At 33.9% G+C, this 14,636-nt stretch overlaps 1 protein-coding gene and 1 pseudogene across 1 annotated transcript in view; one reads left to right on the plus strand and one right to left on the minus strand.

The window, feature by feature from the left end:
- The window catches only part of LOC145291965 (bone morphogenetic protein 1-like), a 725,795-nt gene that overhangs the window by 5,996 nt on the left and 705,163 nt on the right, over positions 1 to 14,636 (plus strand). The gene's annotated exons all lie outside the window — the stretch shown is intronic.
- On the minus strand, positions 1,376 to 1,598 carry LOC145292474 (U2 spliceosomal RNA; annotated as a pseudogene).

Raw genomic sequence — 14,636 nt, forward strand, 5'->3', positions numbered from 1 at the left:
TATATATAAAAAAAAGTCCGAAGAAAGTGGTTGCGAGAGTATAAGGCGCGTTTTAATACATTTGGTTCTGAAATATCACGTTTCCTCCACTTTTGAATACAGCTGGGTAAAAACGGTTTAATAGCACCACAACAGAGTACATGCATCGAAGGAAAATATAAAAATTAAATTCTCAAAAAAACAAAAAACACAGATAACGATACCATAGGTTTGGGCGCGTCTTTTTGTCTACTGATACTAAAGAATTGATCATTTTTAACTAGAGTCCATGAGGTCTTTTGGAGATAATCGACGTTTATATATATATATATATATATATATATATATATATATATATATATATATATATATATATATATATACAGAGAGAGAGAGAGAGAGAGAGAGAGAGAGAGATGGTGTGTTTATTATACAATCTCAAATCAGAGAGACCAACCTCATCAGAACAAAAAAGTCGGTTTCTCTAAGTTGAAATTTCACAGAAACACGTATGCACATATGTAACCAATAATGTTTGTATAATAATTGAACACTCCTTAATAATCACACAGGTTCTAGTCGATCTACATCTAGCGAACCAAACTATACAACCATTATATACATATATATATATATATATATATATATATATATATATATATATATATATGTACATATATATATACATATATATATATGTACATATATACATATATATATGTACATATATATATATATATATATATATATATATTTATATATATTTATATATATGAATATATATATGAATATATATACATATTTATATATATGAATATATATATATATGAATATATATATACATATATATATACAGATATATATATATATTTATATATATTTATATATATGAATATATATATATGAATATATATATATATACATAGAGAGAGAGAGAGAGAGAGAGAGAGAGAGAGAGAGAGAGGGAGAGAGAGAACGAGAGCGAGAAAGATAGATACAAGTGATATAAAAACAATATTCATCCTTGTAATTTTAATTAATTTTTTTTTCCTATGAATATGTTTGTTCTACACATGTGCATACATGTTTCAGTTGCGACTATGTTTCAAACTCAGACTACTCAGGTAGCATTAAATGTACTGAAACGATAGTTTCATTTTGCAGTATATGTATTGCGGCCTGGGGAAGCTGAACTTGAATTATGTCGCATTTCAAACATGCACGCACATATGTAGCAAAATTCCTTGTAGTAATAAAAATATATACAAAAATTAAACTCTACTTTTTAGTGAGGAACAGCTTCCAAACATCTAGCATCGTTGGATTGACATCTATTAACCAACAAACATAAACACACTATTATATATATATATATATATATATATATATATATATATATATATATAGTGTTTAGAGTAAGGTACTTATTTACAATGCCTCCCCACGTGACAGAGTTAGACACCAGGGTCGTTTTTTAACGTGGAGAAAAGGTACAAAAATAAACATTATCTCAGTCGTAAAGGATTTCTTCTCCACTGAAAGAGAACGAGAAACGGAAGTGCCGCATCTAAAGAACAGATACTACACTTTGATCTTGGCCAAAAGGCCAAGAGAAAGAGAGAGAGAAAGTTTGTTAGGGTACAACTAACTGGTATATATATATATATATATATATATATATATAATGTGTTTGATGTTACTGAATATTAAAGACGGCTTTTATATTAAACTAGTGGGGCTACCTGGCGTTGCTCGGGACCGTATAAAAATGAGAAAATTGAATTTGATTTTGAATATATTTGTTATTCTTAGGAGAAAGGAATTTTTAATGTCTATGTACCATTTGCTATTTCAAGCAAAAGTGTATTTTATTTAAATTTTTAAAAAGTGTATTTTGATAATCGAGCCCTCTACTGGATTACTTTCTGTCAATATTAACAAGATATATATATATATATATATATATATATATATATATATATATATATATATTGTTAATATTGACAGAAAGTAATCCAGTAGAGGGCTCGATTTTATATATATATATATATATATATATATATATATATATATATATACACTAGACTATCCGTGACCCGTTGAGTCATATGTTATACTAGCATGGAATTAATGTATGAGCGTGACACTAGTGACGTAAAGAAAATAGTTTTTTTGTACAAACAGAAATATTTCTATGAAAGTATATTAAAATGAAAAAAGAATATAGATAGATTTCTATGAGTCGTTCTGTTTATATTAAAAAAAAAACTTACAGCCATTGAATTATAAGCGGTTTGTCATATTTATAGGTGCATGTACACAGAACAGATACCAGAAGACTTAAATTCAAATTTTGATATATATTTTAATTTAAGCGCAAAAAAAAACAATTTGGACGCTGAAAACATATACAGTAAAACAATACGTTTTATTGTTGCGTTGGTTATTTATTTGTAACGCAATTTAAAAAAAAATAGTCGTAAACCGGATGTTGGGTTACAACAACCGTTACAAGGTCATTTGAGTTTTATAATTATATAGATATATAAGGAGTAACGTTACAAGGTAACTTATGCAAGTTATTAGGACAATAAGGATTAAAGAAAAAACAAATGGGAACGATTGTTATTGAACATTCACTTTTTTTTTCAGTCTAAATTTTAATAAAAAATTAAGATCGAACCCACTCTTGTAGGAATCTATTACAAAGTTTTCATTTGAGAATTCCTTGCGAATTACCTTTTTATGCCTGTCTCTCTTTATGTCTGTCTGTTTGTCTTTTTCCTATTCTCTTGCCGTTCTCTTTATTGTTTTTCTCTTTGTTTTCTTCCTCTCAATTTCATCTCCGTTTCTTGCTGTTTCTCCCCCTCTCTTTCTCTCTCTCTCTCTCTTTCTCTTTCTCTCTCTTTATATATATATATTAGTGTTGGGACAATTAATTGGAATCGGAAAGTAGAAAAATCTAAACTTCTTGGGGTAGCAGAATCTGAAAAATGTGTGTTTATTTTCCGATGCCTAAAACGATTCTTTTAATTATCTTTTTTTTTTTTATTTCATTTTGGTTAAAGAAAAATCTTCCATTGCTGGTAGTAATAATAAAATAATAAATATCTATTGATTTAAACTTTCAGTAAAACTAAAATCTATACATGTCATTCTCACAAGTGTGTTTTAAGTTTGAGAAAAATATATGCACACTTAAGTAATCGGGACAAAATGCCTATTTTATAGTAAAATATTTAGAGAATTATTTTTAAAAAATCGGAATCAGTAAGTGTACCGAAATCGGGAATTTAGGTAATTGTATCGGAATCGGGGAAAGCATTGGAATCGTTCCATCATATATATATATATATATATATATATATATATATATATATATATATATATATATATATATATATATATATACACGCTTCTCTCTCTATCTATATCTCTACTTCTATCTTTCTCTCTCTCTATCTCTATCTCTATCTCTACCTCTATCTTTCTCTCTCTCTCTCTATCTCTTTCTACCTCATCTCACTCTCTCTCTCTCTTTCTCTCTATCTATCTATCTTTCCATCTCACTATATATTTCTATCTCCTTGTATATATGTGTGTGTGTTTTATCTCATTCTTTTTCTTCTCTTTCTAATCCCTGTTCTCTCTCTCTCTCTCTATCTATCTCTACCTCTATCTTTCTCTCTCTCTCTCTCTCTCTCTATCTCTTTCTACCTCATCTCACTCTCTCTTTCTCTCTATCTATCTATCTTTCCATCTCACTATATATTTCTATCTCCTTGTATATATATGTGTGTGTTTTATCTCATTCTTTTTCTTCTCTTTCTGATCCCTGTTCTCTCTCTCTCTCTCTCTCTCTCTCTCTCTCCCTGTCTTTCTCTCTCTAGTGTTCCATTTTATCAGAGAAAAACAAAAAATAAACATACCCAACAAATTATAAACAAATAACTAAAACATCACCGATTTGTACCATCCCCCTCTTCCCCCTCCGAAGATTGCTCGTTTCTTCCTTTTCCTTGCTCCACCCCTCCCCATCCCCCCACCCCTCCCCCACCCCCACCCCGCCGCCATCAATCACGTTTCAAGCTCTTCTTCCTCTTTTAATTCTTCATTTTAAAGATCGTCTTCTCATTTTGCCGCAACTGATACCAAAAGATACATATATGTGTGGAGAGAGAGAGAGAGAGAGAGAGAGAGAGAGAGAGAGAGAGAGAGAGAGAGAGAGAGAGAGAGAGAGAGATGAGGATGGGACGGGGAGGGAACGCATGTTGATGATTCTTCGATTCACTTGTAGCCGCCGCCAATAAAACCGATGTTCTTTGGTTCCTACGTGCACATCGCTAAACACATCTGACACAAGCAGAAAGAAAGAGAAAGAGAAAGACGGAGAAAGAGAGAGAGAGGGGGGGGAGGCGGAGAGAAGATAGAGGGGGAGGCAGACATGCAATTTATACTTACTTACTTCTTACCAATACCTCTTATCTTCATCCTCCCATCTAACTCCCTCATCTTCATCGGTTTCGGTCGTAAACTAAAATCTTCGATTCATTGTTATTAAGTTTATTAATAATTCCTTAACAACAACATTCCTTTCAAGTGTATTCAATTTAATTTTACAAAAGAAAATAGAATGATAAATAATTACAGGAATTATATATGTATCAGCTGTAATGCCCAGGGCAATCAAAAGAATACTATTTCGGTAGAAACGCAATAAAGAATTAAGCTCACACAACTGAAGTCAAGGACCCAGAACCCCAATCCCCCTATTTTTTTTTTAAATTAGACTTCAAGTAGCTAAATGAATGATTTCACTAAGATCTGAATATATAAATTTAATACATATTCCCCAAAAACGTTTGGTTGTAACCGGGCACCGGATACTGGAACCATGATCTACGTGTAAGAAAAACAAATAAAGATGTGTAGCCAGGGGTAGGTTAGTTTGGAAGTCAATTTCTAAAAGCCGTCCGACACATGTCAGCATGTAAAACAAACGTTAAACTGATGATGATGATGATGATGATGATGATGATGATGATGATGATGATGATGATACAGACGGAGAAATAATTAAGGAATTATATGTCTACTAGTTGCAATGCTAAAATACTCCAAAACAATAAAAAAATCAATGAATGGTGAAAACGGAATAATCGCGTTGAAACACCGGTTCTAGTTGGATCATCAAAGTTAAGCGACGTGGAGCCTTGCCAATACTAGATGGGTGACCATTTGAGTAATGCTATCCGTATATCATCTTCCTATAACTGGGATATACACGCAGTTGGGGACCTCTTGTGACTTTCATATTCCCTGTAAATTTCCTCCTTCAGAGGAAGCCGGTATACCTTGCACAGAGTTAATACCACACTAGGTATTACCGTGTCTGTAGTTTTGAGATGAGGATTGTCTATTCGTATTATTTGAATTCATCGGACTACTGTTCTCATCTTGATCGTCGATGTAACCTCCGACCTTCTTCAGGTGTATCTTGTCGAACTCGCGAATGTTTTGGTTGAACTCGGGAATTTGGACGGAATTTCGAACTTCTTGAGAGTAGCATGCTCTCGTTTCGTAAGTAATTTCGTTAAGTAATTAGCAATTGTATTTTTCCGTCGCCCACACTGAGAATTGAACCTTCAACCTGACACTTTTACAATTGAGTTTTCCAATTACTCTAACCAGTACGACAGGGTCCCGAGTTTGACAGAAACATTCCCGAGTTCGATAGAAACATTCCCGAGTTCAACAACACATCTGAAGAAGAACGGAGATTACATTTGTGAAAATGACACTGAAAATGAAAACAGTAGTCCGATGAATTCATATAATATGAATAGGTATTACCGGTTCGTTTTTGAATGGTAATAAAAACTTTATGCAGAATGAAGCTTACATAACTGATGCTCTAATCACCATTATTTTTAACTCGACTTTTACTGTTTAACGAATTGGCGTTAGCCATTTCTTTTTATTTAAAAAAAATAATTCCAATTTTTATCGGCCATTTATATAATTTCTTAAAAACAATGTTCCTCCTTTCTTTGCCCTTTCTTCTGTATTAAAAACAAATAATCACACCAAAGACAGCATACTGTCACTTAAGCGTAAAGAGCTTCTATGACACGCGCCAGATTTAGAGAGAGGAAATCTGTGTGGAAGTTGGGCAGCAAAATGTTTGCTCACATTGCATTTGAATTTCTGAAATTTAAATTTTACCGTTTTAGGTAAAAAGCAATCAACTAGCGTTATGCAACATTCATGGTCTGCATTCGTTTGAACACTCTTGACTGTTTACTGATGTGCCTGCATTCGGCATTTATAGGTATTAAATTTCCCTTAATTCTTGTTGTAATTGTTAGTGTCCCGGAAATAACGTCTTAGCAAATGGAAACAAAGGTGATATAGTAGCTTGGTTCAAGTCTTCCAACCGGTAGGAATTATTCCTTCCTGCACTGATGATTGCGAAAGTGTGAAAATCTAGTGTCTGTTTGTATAAAAAAAGTAATAATTATTATTTAGTATTTATAATTAAAATAAGCTATTTAGTACTCTCCCATTGCAGTGACACCAGGGTCGGAAAGTGAGATTTAGAAGGCAACGCCCCCAAGGAGGGGCATTCTTATCTGCAACAAGTGCCAGGACAGCCACGTCGGCATTCCTCAATGACCGCTTCAGGCGATTAGCAATAAACTAACCCCTTCTCAAAGAGAAAAGGTAAAGCCTGGGAGGGTGGATTTCCTAGAACTGCGCAGAACCAGCATGACATTGCAATCAAATGGGAAACGGATCAATTCAGGAATGGTCTCATCTCTGCTGATTTTGGAGGTCAAGGATAAAAATTTCTAGCCGAACGTCATTTGTTGCGTTTATTTTTGTTTACTTTCTGATTTCTCCGTTTATATGGTCCAAAATGTCTTTCTGAATTCTAAACACTTCCTTGTTGTTTGTTTGTTTATTTATTTATTTATTTTTTTTTTGTCTTCTTTACTTATATTCTCCCCAGACAAATACATTGCCACTGAGTGGTAATGGCTACTGTAAATTAACGCCTATATTTATAGTGGTATCCTAAGTGAGATATTCGTTTGTATTACATTTAAATTTCTGCATGTTGGTGCAGCCAATGAAATAGAACGCAGAGAGTTAATTCCAAAGGTAACGAGTTCCTGGAAATAAGCTATTAGAGTGGAATGTTCTCTATGTAATACAACGCAAATGAGCGCGTATGTAAATGTCAGAAGCAGCGAAGGATGGACGGCAAGCGATTGTATTAGCAGCAGGAACAACGTTTGAACACGTATGCAAATTAAGAAGTGTGCACGAGCTTGCACGTCTGAAGAAAAAAAAAGGGACGCCACGTGGTCGAAGAAAACAGAGTCAGTGTCGAAGGAGATAGACGTGTAAAGTGAAATGTGAGAATGGGCTGGCTGTGGCTAGGATGCGGTCAGAAGAAACAGAAACGCTGACAGGTTAGATGAACATGTGGCAGCGAGAGACTTTTTAAGTGGTGTAGAGACGGGAGAGTAACGATAACGGTGATAAATGCGTTTTTTAAAAGGGGAAAAAATGCCGAACCAGATTTTATTTCTTTCCAGTTTTATTTTTATGAATCACTACAGTAAAATGTAACGCCGCGTAACGTTACATCTATAGTGAAAAGGTTCGATTTGGCTGATGGATACAACATTGCGATGATGTGACAGGGACTGAAGCTTGATACACAGTGTGAGGAAAATTAGGTTAGAAACTAATTTTTTTGTTTAACCTGCTCAAGATAGAGAGAAAAGTTGTTAGAAGACGAGCCCACATTTGGCAAGAATACTCTAAGCATTAGCAAATGTTAGCTTTGTAGAGATATAGCTTACCTCTCTTTTCAATTCACTTGAGACACTATAGAAATATAGCTTACCTCTCTTTTCAATTCACCCGAGACACGATAAAGATATAGCTTACCTCTATTTTTAATTCACTCGAGACACGATAGAGATATAGCTTACCTCTCTTTTCAATTCACTCGAGACACTATAGAGATATAGCTTACCTCTCTTTTCAATTCACTCGAGACACGATAGAAATATGACTTACCTCTCTTTTTAATTCACTCGAGACACTATAGAAATATAACTTACCTTTCTTTTCAATTCACTTGAGACGCCATAGAGATATAGCTTACCTCTCTTTTCACTTCACTCGAGACACTATAGAAATATACCTTACCTCTCTTTCCTTTTTATAAGAAAGATCCAAGTTTGTTATAAAATGTTTGTTTATTAATGAGGTACACATTTATCAAGGCCAAAAGTCACTTTTAATAAGCATTAATAAGATGGATTGATTGGCAGTCGAATGATGAAAAATATTATAAGAGGATTTAAAATGATCAATAAAATTAACACAATTTCATCATTTATTGGACGGTTTATGACATTGTATACAAAGACGACTATGTTGCAGGCTATAGGGAAACAGTCCCATGCGAATGTGTTCCATAGATGGTGAATGATTGATGAATGGGGGTTCTTTTTTTCCACACTAAGGTCTTAAAATTGATTAAAAACAGCTAAGTAAAAAAAATCAAACATTACATTTTTTTTAAAGTAATTGATTAATAATAGTTACCAATCGAGTTCAGATTTCTTTCCTCCCAAAATAGAAAATTTTATAAAGAAAAAATTTTCTTTCTCGGTGATGGATTTCTATCCTGGGCCTCCCCAAAATCAACAGAGATTAGACCATTCCTGTAATGATCCAATCCCTGATGACTTTGCGGTGGGAGTTTAGCTGTGTGCAGTTCTAGGAGATCCACGCTCCCAGGCTTTGCCTTCTCTCTTTGAGAAGGCGTTAGTTTATTGCAAATCGCCCGAGGCGCCCTTACTGGGGAATACCGACGGAGCTGTCCAAGTATTTTTTGCAGGTCAGAGTGCCCCTCCTCTGGGGCGCTGACTTCTCAATCCCACTTCCCGACCCTGTTGTCTTAAGTTCTTGCAGTCGGAGAGAACTAAAATATTTTACGTTTTGGAAGCTTTTTTTTAGATGAGGCTTTAAAATTTTTATTATTTGGATTACTGTTCTCATCTTGGATGTTATTATCACAACGTTTCGGCCGATGTAACTTTCGACCTTCATGTGTGTCTTATCGAACTGGGAGGTCTGTACAGAATTTTAAACAGAACCCTTTATTTAATCCGGGGGTAACTTTCTCTGGTTCCGTCAGCCATTGCTCGGTAGAATTCTTACGTAATTCATAGCTGTAATCGTAGCATTGCTCTTACTGAGGATTGAACCTTCTCACTCAGAACTGATCATTACTTAACCTTATTGAGCCATGAGTTCGTCATATCACTGAGTTTGATAAGATGCGGCTGAAGAAGGATTGGAGGTTCCATCGGTCGCAGCGTTGTAAAAATAACTTTAACAATGAGAAGTATAGTTCGAATAATCCAATTTAATTTTTTAAACAATCAAAAGTCTACATAACATAATGTTAAACTTGTATTTGGTGTGGTTATCAAAGATGACCAATAGATTTTAGCTCTTTTCCTCGAAAAAGTAGAAATTTTAATTTGCAAAAATTCTTTCTTTACTTTTCCATTATGTTTGTGAATTTTCAAGAACGTCTGACGAAGCACGAAAACATTGTTTTAATGTAATATCTAATTTATATACGAACTGTGTACCAACCTGGAAATGCCCGTAGTTTTCTTTTTAATTTCACTTTTGGTTCTGTGTTTTCAAAAATCATTTCTTAAATAGAATTTTTAATGTTATTTATATATTAATAGGATATCGTGTGTGTTATTTATTTTGTATGTTGCGCTTACATCCGAGTGACTGTCGTTTAATTGTTATCACCTTTCATTTATTATAATAAATATTTTTACCAAGAATTCTTCATAAGTTTTGGTTTCGGTTTCGATTATAGCTGAAGAAACTGAAGTTTATACATATATAAGATCAGCGCTGTAAAGTAGAAGTTTATAAATAGCTAGTATAATTCGGCAGAATACTCCAAAGCTGGGGGGTTAGGTACTCCTTTATCCGCGAAGTTTCAAAGAATGCTAATTCTTCTCATCAGAGTAAAATCGGTTAGAAAAATAATCCAATAGTCACGCTAAAATTTAGCATATCCATGTATTTGCTGGTTCTGCATAAGATGAAACTAAAAGTTTTATGAGTTTTAGTCACAAAACTTTAAAAAGTATGAGAATATAAATATGGAAAACAGTTCATGCGAATAGTTCATTCAGAGTTCAACATTAAAATAAAAAATAACTACCCGTATATATATATATATATATATATATATATATATATATATATATATATATATATATATATATTTGATATGTTTGATCGACACTGCTGGGGAGCCATGATGTAACATACTGTTTTGTTTTTAAATCCCCGAAACAGTGTTTCATGGTAAACAACTGATGATCCCTTGAAAAATAAAAAATTTTTTTTTAAAATTGGTATTATAGTAAATTCGAGAGAGTTGATGCAGTGATTGCAGGTGATTAAATGACTTACTGACTAGATGTTTTTTTTGTTTTTTTTTTAACGAATGATAAAAAGTAATCTTTTGTATGGTTTCAAATGTTAAAAACTTCAAAGACTATATATATATATATATATATATATATATATATATATATATATATATATATATATATGTGTGTGTGTGTGTGTGTTTAAAATTCTGTACAGACCTCCCAGTTCGATAAGACACACATGAAGGTCGGAAGTTACATCGGCCGAAACGTTGTGATAATAACATCCAAGATGAGAACAGTAATCCAAATAATAAAAATTTTAAAGCCTCATCTAAAAAAAAACTTCCAAAACGTAAAAGATTTTAGTTCTCTCCCACTGCAAGAACTTAGACAACAGGGTCGGGAAGTGGGATTGAAAAGTCAGCGCCCCAGAGGAGGGGAACTCTGACCTGCAAAAAATACTTGGACAGCTCCGTCGGTATTCCCCAGTAAGGGCGCCTCGGGCGATTTCCAATAAACTAACCCCTTCTCAAAGAGAGAAGGCAAAGCCTGTGAGCGTGGATCTCCTAGAACTGCACACAGCTAAACTTCCACCGCAAAGTCATCAGGGATTGGATCATTACAGGAATGGTCTAATCTCTGTTGATATATATATGTATATATATATATATATATATATATATATATATATATATATATATATATCCCTGCTAGCTTAGATAAATACTTTTGCAGTTTTAACAAAAGAGCTACTATAATATCAGGGTGTCTCCATTTATACTGTACATCCACAGAATGCCAATATCAATATATTACATATAATTGAGTGTCTTGTTGAATCTCCACAAGTCCGTTAGTATTCAATTATTATAGTATCTTTGGTTACAAATGAATAAATAAATAAAATTGTACTCTAGAAACAAAATTCGTTTCGAATCGAAAATTATGTTTTAAAAATCTTCAATATTTATCCTTATTTATGCGAAAGTGGTTGTCATCATCACAATGTTTCTTCAATTTCCTTGTATAAAATTTAGGAACACTTTTTGGATTCATTATTCACACCCATAAAAGCATAGTGGCATTTGCGCGTAAAAGGCTACTAATTGGGACCATGTGTACAGGGACACTATGTAGGGAGTTGAGTAGCAAGATGTTTATTCGCATTACATTTATGTTTCTGCATGTTAGCACAGTCATTGACGCAGGAAACTGACAGGGAATTCCAAGATTTAGCAGTCCAAGAAAAGAAACTACTAGAGTAGAAAGCTTTCCAGCGTCGATAGAACTCTACCATGAAGGGGTGGGATTTTGCTGCTTGTTGAGTTATGTCGCGGGCGGAAAAGTGCTACGAGTTCGTCATCGCACTTTCCATTAAAATACGGCAATGTCACTAAATCGATGTGCGAAAATGCTACCTGCACTTTTGTAGAGCATGTAGCCGCCTTAATCTTGTGATCAAAAACCTAAGATCGAGTGAAACGGAACGAACCGAAGCAAAACTGACAAGTGCTTTTAATATTTCTATAAGTAAAACGAAATTAAAAGCAAAAAACAAGTGAAGCATGCATGGTCCCCTGTGAATGCACAGTGAACGAGACATAAAAAAATGACTAAGTTCAGTATATGTCCCCCCCCCCACATTCAACCCCAAAAGTCCCCAGAAGACGTCAAATCCTGGTGAAAATGAACAAACGGTGCAGTTTTAGTCCTTAACATATGTAAATTTGAGTTCTGCACCATGCAAAAAGAGAAATGACTAAGTCCATCATTTGCCTCCCCCCCTCCGCCATTTAGCCCCAGATGTCCCCAAGTCCTGAACATATTTAAATTTGAGTTCAGCACCATGCAAAACTGCTAAATAGACATACTTAGAAATTTTTGGACAAATATGGTAAAATAGTCATAAAAATGGAGTGTTTTTATTAGCCCTAAAAGAGCCCCTGGAGCACACACAAGAGTTATCGCGAAGTATAGACAAACAAAATTATATAGAAATCAGTTAGTTACAACTTTTCAGAAAGTTTTATTAAACTTCAAGACATCAATTTTTTTTAATACGCACAAAAGTGTAAATTTTAGCCATTTTAACCAAAAAGGCACCCCTAGGGGAAGGGGCGCAATCGGAGTTTTTCCAGAAAATCCGTTTTGTTACTTTTTTACTCATATCATGTTTAATGCTTGTATTTTAAATTATTGTTTTATACTTTAGAATGACAAATAATTTAAACAATTTTTATTTTAAAGTAATTTTTTAAAATTTTAAATGAAAAATAATTTATGTAGAATACATAATACGCGATACAGCAAAGGATTTTGCCGAATTTATTCGTGCCACGATCTCATCGTATAAATTCATTACAATACGAACTAAACAGATTCACCGGAAGTCTCGTGTGTTCATTCCATTTCACTCAATCTTGGTTTTTGATCGTAATGTCAAGGCTGCTACTTGCTCTACGAACTTGCAAAAAGACAAAAGTGGATTCAATATGGCGGAATCTTGAACCCACTTTTGTCTTTTGAAAAAGAGAGGTCCCTTTCTCTCGGAATTAATCAAAGTTCCATACCACCCACGGACTTTACATACACCGGGAATACCAGCAACTTGGTTATAAATAATTATACATTGAGGTGAGGAAAGATAGACGAATAAAGGCTAGACACTCCTCTACTCAAACATACCCGTCTACATTTGTTTGTTTTTCTTTCTTTACTTTCATAATTCCGGTCTTTCTCCGCATTGTCTTTGGCTTCAAAAAAAATCTATATATACATTTCTTATATATATATATTTCTTGTAGAGAAAGATTGTATAAAAATGTATCAAAATACAATTTTAGTTTGCACGCACTTTTAGAAAAGGAAGAGTTATCGGCCCCTGTTTTTTGGCTGACAAGTGACATCTGTAGGTTGTACTTGAAACTAAAATACATACATTCGCCTCATGTCATTGACATGCAGAAGTGTCGAAACATTTTTAATGCCTACACAGACTTATTTCCTCATATCAATCACAAACCCTATTTAGTGACATTACGTAAAATACTTGCAAAATAGACTCATATAATTTTCCCCGTCTTTTACATCACACCTCTCATGAAGGCCGGAAGTCAAAACAATGGAAATGTTGCAACAAGATGGCGAAGCCAGTTCGAAAAATTACGAATAAAAATAAACACGTTTAGTTATCAATTGCTCGACGATTATTACTTTCTGCAGTTTACGGACTGTGGCATTTTTATACATAAGAATTTTAAGTTCATTTCAATCTTTACGGTATGCTTTATTTATTAAATTGTTAGGCGAAAGTACAGAACAGCCCTTTCTTTATGTTACGAATGTGTTTCTAAGTAATAACGTTATCATTTCAGCAGGGTTTGTAAACTACAGAAGCACCCTTCTTCATTCTAAATATCCCCAATAATTGTATGCGTGATTCAACGCGATCCTTCCTTGTTTATAATAGCCAACTCACTGATCAGTAAGCAAGAAAACTGAAAAAATGATTTAAATTAATTTATGTAATATTTTGTGTTTTTATCAAGAAAAAGAGAAAGAGTCAAGAATTTGTACTTAAATTAATTTATGTGATTTTTATTTTTGATAGAAAGATTTTTGAATTTTTAAAAATTTTATTTTTCAAGAAAAATAATTTAATTAATAATTATTGTTTCGCTTTAACCAAAGCGATGTGCTCAAGTCGAACGTGATTTAAAACTTTGCTACCCCCCGTCCCCCCACTCCCTCCGCATCGAAAAAAAAAAGTCGATATGTGCACTTAAAGAAGAGGATCAGTTTTGACGTGAGTTGCTCGTCTTTACTTGTAATATGAAGAACGTGGCGATGGCAGCAAGAAAGAGAGAAAAAGACACAGAGGGGGGGGGGCTTACTAGGGGGGGGGGTTGAGGTGGCTGATTCCATCCTCTCTCTCTCTCTCTCTCTCTCTCTCTCTCTCTAACTTCTTTTTGCGCCTTCGTCTCTATCTCTTTCCGTCTCGTGCGCGCACTCACTCGGAAAGTGCGAGTGTTGGTGTTCTCGATCTAAGATCACGTCGCGTACCGAAGAGTTTAGGAACGAATGAATGATAACCCAAAGTCAAACACTGTTATTTCCCTATTATCCGTAGAAATGTTTTGTTCTATCGAATTTATT

This window comes from Euprymna scolopes, chromosome 13 (genome assembly GCF_053919585.1).
Source record: "Euprymna scolopes isolate OS-2025 chromosome 13, ASM5391958v1, whole genome shotgun sequence".
Taxonomy (NCBI): domain Eukaryota; kingdom Metazoa; phylum Mollusca; class Cephalopoda; order Sepiida; family Sepiolidae; genus Euprymna; species Euprymna scolopes.